Source organism: Boleophthalmus pectinirostris, unplaced genomic scaffold (genome assembly GCF_026225935.1).
Source record: "Boleophthalmus pectinirostris isolate CB_2022bp ecotype Guang Dong unplaced genomic scaffold, ASM2622593v1 HiC_scaffold_10, whole genome shotgun sequence".
In the NCBI taxonomy this organism is placed as follows: domain Eukaryota; kingdom Metazoa; phylum Chordata; class Actinopteri; order Gobiiformes; family Gobiidae; genus Boleophthalmus; species Boleophthalmus pectinirostris.
Genome location: NW_026570971.1, coordinates 35517827 through 35524512, shown reverse-complemented (window position 1 = coordinate 35524512; position 6686 = coordinate 35517827).

The following is a 6686-nucleotide window of genomic DNA, read 5'->3' as shown; positions in this document are numbered from 1 at the left end:
TTATGCAAATCCTATAAACAAATAACATCAAAGAAAGTGGTTGTTGTTGGTCTCGTTTACATAAGAGCTCACCTCATACTCTGTGCTGGAGGAAGTACTCGGTTTTATTACTTAAGTAAAAGTACAGATACAAATGTGGTCTTAAGTAAAAGTATTAAAGTATATGTTTAAGAATGCGCTTATAGAGTAAGAAGTAAAAGTATTTTGCAGAGATTTTTAGAGCAATTAAATGATGAAATGTAATGATTTTCATAGAAAATTTACACAACAAAAAGTGGAGAGTTAAAATTGACTCTCACAGAATCAATTTGAATATTTTCTCAGGGTTTATCTGAGTCCAATCTGTTCTAGAGTTAAAAGATGCAAAAAAAACCAAGGCACTCACTGGTTCAAAATAAAATGCCTTTATTAGTTTACAGCATGTCTTAATGGACAACTTAAAAAGTCCTGACGCGTTTCAGCCTATGGCTTTCCTCAGGGGACAGGGGACTGTTCTAGAGTTAATTTAACATGTTTGGAAATGTTCATTAAATAACACTGGACCAAAGTTCCTGTTTAACCTGAAATCAAGAGTTACTTTAATGTTTTGAGAGTAAACAGATAACACTTTGTAGAGTTTTCCTGATTTAACGAAACAACACACAGAGGTGTTTTATTTTTACACTTTATTTGAGTTAACTTAAGATGAAATTCTGAACAAAACTGGTTCAAACTGGTCTACTCTCGTGGGAGTTTGAAGTGGTGGTGGGAGGAGCCAAATTAACACTAAGGAAAGTTAAACGGACACAAGCACTAACATTCACTTCAACCACATCAACTCTGGCAAATAACCCCAACTCTAACACACATTTCACTTTCAAAGAGTTTAAAACATCTCAAAATTATTTTACCCTGAAATTTTAACCATCTAGTTTTTGCTGTGCTGCAGATTTAAAGTGATTCAATTCATTTCTTAATTTTTCTATCTGCTTTTGTGTTTTTATTTATTTAATTACTTATTTATTTATATGAGACAGGGACAGCGCACAATTTTTGCATTAACCTTAACAGGAGAGATGTTTGTACCATCAGTGCTTATTGTATTTAACTGACCTTGACTATCAACTGTTCTTCCTGGAGACCTGGAGCATGTTTTGGGTTGATGGGGGAAACCGGAGCACCTGGAGGAAACCCATCCAGACACAGAGAGAAACATGCAAACTCCAAAAACAAAACAAAAAAAACACCCAGGCATTGAACCCAGAATCTCGTTGCTGTGAGGGCTGAGTGCAAGGGCTGAGTGCTAACCACTCAGCCACCATGCCACCGTTTTGTGAATTTAATTTGCTCAAAATTGGGATGTTAACTCAAATCAATTCAAGTCAACTCAAATGAAATGTGCTCAAATAAGTCCCAGGCATTTCAGCAGCTCTCAAACTGTAAAGAAAAGTACTTTTTACTTTTCATCCAAGATCTAAAATGTAGTGAAGTAGAAAGTAAAGACATCTGCTCTCAAATGTAGTGAAGTAAAAATATCCAGTGTAAATTGTACTTAAGCAAAGTACAGATACCTAACGTATTGTAATTTTACTTTTGTACTTCGTTAACCTTCCAGCACTGCTCACATTTCAGGAAAACATGACTGTACTTGCACTTGTATGTAAATATATAAATGATATTGGTTTGATTTGTGAAAAAAAGAGGATTTCCTGTTTAAAAAAACAAACTTATTTTACCATTTTACTATTATACCATTTTTAGACTTTTATAACTTTATATTTGATGGGAATATGAGTTGGACCAGCTCTGTAAATGTTTTTAAAAGTTCTCTCTCTCCTTTGGGCTGAAACTGAAGCAAAAAGTGTCATATAAATCACTGTGGGCTGGTTCCGACACGCTGAAACAGAGCAGGAGGAAGAGGGAATTTAGATTCTAGAAGATGAAGACGTCACACTCTCAGACTGGGGCAATGGACAGATCATTTTCCTTGTTGATTACACTGTGCTTTACCAGAAACCCCCCCAAAACTCACATTTCTATTCATGATTAGACTCAAGAACTCAAGAGTGTATCACAACCAAACCCGCCCCCATCTCTATGAAATAGTATTAGTGTTAGGATAAATAACTAGGCTGAGCTGTTTTGTATATTATATTTTCTGCACTATAAGGTGCTCTGGATTATAAATTGCACTGTCATTGAATGGTCTATTTTACCGGACTATAAGGCGTATTAAACGAAACACAACAGTTAGATAAGTCAATCAAACTTTATTTAACACGTTCACAATAACTCTCAACTTTGTTCAATTGTAAAAAAAATCCTGTCTGAGACGCTAAATTGTTCGTGTATTCACAATAAGTCATAATAGTTCAAACAGTTGGGTGATTCCGGCGTCCACACGTCCACATCCCTCTCGTCATTATCCGAGTCAGTGTGGTTACTGTTCCCTGGAGTTCAGTTCAGTGATGATTCTGGTCTTGGTGAAAGCTCGGACCACAGTTGATCCTGATCTTTAGCCCGGGCGTCCATGATCCGTTGGCAGATCGTGGTGTAAGTGTCTCGGCGCTGTCACTCTGTCTTGGTGAATGTGTGTTCTCCTCCTCTCATCCACTGCTCCCACGCAGCTCGCACTTTCACTTTAGAACAGTCTTGAGTTTAAAGTGGGTGTTGTGAGCGTGTCTCTTGACAGGTGCATTTTGATATTAAAAGGAATCACAGTCTGTATTACTCCTGATGCTCCTGACTACGGGAGCCATAATGCTGTAAGTGGAGCGGCTTTGTACTTTACTAAAGTCGTACTAAGACACTCCAATAAATTCATATATAAAGCGCTCTGGATTATAAGACGCACAGTTGTTTTTGGATGAAATTAAAGGCTTTTAAGTGCGCCCTATAGTGCAGAAAATACAGTAATCACTTGTTCATGATTGTACCGAGGTCATTTGAAGATAAGAGCTCTGATCACAGCTGTGACAATCATAGATATATGTTAAAACAAATGTAAGATATTCCAATTTATCTAATAGCAAACTAAGTATATAGGACAAGAACTACTGATAGGGATGATGTCATGACTTGGTAACCAGATAACACCCTGGATGGAGTTGGACTGTGGAACGTGCCAAGAGGCCTGGCTGACCTGTGCACCAACGAAGAGGCGCTAAATCTAAACCACGATAGCCTCCCTCCCACTTTAGTTTGGGTATAAATCATTATATAGACATAAATATTCAGTCTCTGCATGGGAATGTCAGCACACACTCCTTGTACAAGTATGACTTTCTAATATTGGAAAAAGTCAATTATCTCGACTTTATTTCTGTTTCAAGTGTCATTTTTATCTAAGCAGAAACAAACCCGTGAGGAAAAGGTTGTTTTCCTCAACATTAGTCTATAGAATGTTGTTTATGGACTACTAATGCTTTTTTAATATTTACTGTTTCTTTTGTGAATTGTTTTTATTCTGTGTGTATGTCTCAAGGACTGTTTGTGATCACTGCTATTAGCAAATCAGTCTACAGAGAAGAAACTCAAATCCTCCGACCAGTTCTGAAATGTTTAATCCAACCCAGCTGTATTTGTGTAGCACATTTTACCAACACACAGCATCCAAAGTGCTGGGTATGATATGAATGAACACATTAAATAAAATAAAGCATCAAATAAATAAATAGCAAATCAAAAAACATAAAAAAATAGAAAAATAGCAAATAAAATCAATAAAATGCAGTCAGAGGAGAACACAGTTGTCAAGCCAGTGAGTAAAAGTGTGTTTTTAAATGAGACTTAAAAGAATTGACTGAAGGGACATTTTCAAGAACTGTGTTCCAAAGTTTGGAGCCAACCACAGAAAAGGCCCAGTCACCCCAATCTCGTTTTTGGAACGACAAAGTTGGAGCTGGACCTCAGAGCTCAGAGCTCAGAGCTCAGAGCTCAGAGTTTAAAAGTCCTGTATTACACAAAAGTGACTCTTGTGAGCTTTAAGCTGTGTTAGAATGTTGTTATCTCCTCCAAAACAGAGCAGAAGTTGTGTTTTGTTTCATTCAAATGTTTGAGGAACTCTGCATTATGATTCTATCTACATCTCCAAAGCTCCAAATGTTCCACCTTGTGATGTCATGAAGTGGTAGTCTTCAAGTGAACAGCTCCTTTTACCTTTAGTTCAGTAGAGACTGGTGATTCCAGAGCTGAAATGATCCAAATGATTCTAGTGAAGATGTGTGGAGTTTAAAAACACAGTGGAGCACTTCCTGTATCGAAGTGATCCACAAGGGAAATTATTTGACACAGAAGTCACACATCACAATCTAATCTAATCTAATCTAATCTAATCTAATCTAATCTAATCTAATCTAATCTAATATAATATAATATAATATAATATAATATAATATAATATAATATAACATATTTAATACAGTTGTAGGGAGTATTATCTGTTCCATAAGAGTGAGTTGTTGTACAGTTGTAGGGAGTATTATCTGTTCCATAAGGGTGAGTTGTTGTACAGTTGTAGAGAGTTCAGATTTTGTCTTGATACAGGCCTTGTTTTGTTCTCGTTAAACTTTTGTACCTATTGACTCAACTCAAGAATTAGACCTGGGTTCGATCTGTCTTAATCCTAGTTTAGTCCTGGTTTAGTCCTGACTTAATCTGGGTTTAATCCTCACATTCACTATGAACACATTAGAAACACAAAGGTAAGGCTCAAACCACACACTGCAGAAGGAAACTAGAGCATCTCTGTTTCTTTGTACATTGTCCCTTCTAAGAAAAACTAAATTAAAAACTCAAGTCTTGGCCAGAGACTTTGCGCAGTTCTATTGTCTGAATAAACAGCTTCAGAACATCAGTAATGTTGTTTTTGAAAACAGTTGCCTCTGAACACACAAGAAGATGATTAATATTAAAGCTTTATCTCAAACTGACCTCGTGGTGACGTCAGTGTGATTCATATTAGAGAACTGAGACTATACTTGACACTTGACACTTTTCACAAGGTTATATTTTCAAATAGAAACTCAAACATTATACTTGTATTAACTGACTTACATGCACACATGCACACAAGAGAAATGAATATATTTAGTGATTTCCAGTAGTAAAAGTAAGAGTAGTGAAAGTGAACTGAAAGCTACAGTTCAAACCTGAAAGTCCACTTTGACTTTACTGAGCTCTGGAGCGCCCTCTGCAGGAAACACCAGGACTGAACAGAGACTCCTGCCAGTGAGGGGAAAATAAATCAACAGGAGAACAATAAAGATACAAGTGAAATGACAGGTTTTGCAGAGATATACAATTAAAATAAAGATACTTCTGCTGCTCATAGTCCATGAAGTCTCTGGATTTCTCTGAGCAGCTTCATGGGGAGAATCGGCACCACATTCACAATCATTTTAGGAATCAACTCAAGTTCTGGGCCTTATATTGTGCTTTTGATGGACACTTAAATGCTGCATTGTGTAACTTTTCTGGTGGAGGATCCATCAAATGCTTTTCTCCATGGAGATGTTATTATTTATTATTATTTATCTGGAATGTTCCACAGTATGTCTATCTTCACGGAGACTAAACTTGACCACGTTACAGGGCAGATCTGTGGAGAGGCGACCCCGCTCACAGTCACAATGTCTGTTTTTCTAGGTGTTTTTGACACATAAAACCACCTGTATTTGAATAAATGTAAAGTAGATCTGTTTAATGTCACACTGTGGAACATTCAATCAATAATACTGTATATCCATAGAAACAAAAAGGTGACAGACTCCAACTGAAAAGTTACATAGTGCAACTTTAAAGTTACAATAATTCTCTCACATGTCACGTTTATACACAGGCAAGGTGTCTTTACTACTACTACTACTACTACTACTACTACTACTACTACTACTACTGCTACTACTACTACTACTACTACTACTGCTACTACTAGTAGTAGTAGTAGTATTTGAAACAGTCATAGTATTTGTAGTAGTAAGTGTTGTAGTAGTAGTAGCATTAATAGTAGTAGTAGTAGAGTAGCAGCAGCAGTAGTAGTAGTAGTTGTAGTAGTAGTAGTATTTGTAGTATTAGTAGTAGTAGTAGTAGTAGTAGTAGTAGCATTAATAGTAGTAGTAGTAGAGTAGCAGCAGCAGTAGTAGTAGTAGTTGTAGTAGTAGTAGTAGTATTTTGTAGTATAGTAGTAGTAGTAGTAGTAGTAGTAGTAGTAGTAGTAGTAGTAGTAGTAGTAGTAGTAGTAGTAGTAGTAGTAGTAGTAGTAGTAGTAGTAGTAGTAGTAGTAGTAGTAGTAGTAGTAGTAGTAGTAGTAGTAGTAGTAGTAGTAGTAGTAGTAGTAGTAGTAGTAGTAGTAGTAGTAGTAGTAGTAGTAGTAGTAGTAGTAGTAGTAGTAGTAGTAGTAGTAGTAGTAGTAGTAGTAGTAGTAGTAGTAGTAGTAGTAGTAGTAGTAGTAGTAGTAGTAGTAGTAGTAGTAGTAGTAGTAGTAGTAGTAGTAGTAGTAGTAGTAGTAGTAGTAGTAGTAGTAGTAGTAGTAGTAGTAGTAGTAGTAGTAGTAGTAGTAGTAGTAGTAGTAGTAGTAGTAGTAGTAGTAGTAGTAGTAGTAGTAGTAGTAGTAGTAGTAGTAGTAGTAGTAGTAGTAGTAGTAGTAGTAGTAGTAATAGTAGTAGTAGTAGTAGTTGTTGTTGTAGTAGTAGTAGCTGCACATTAGC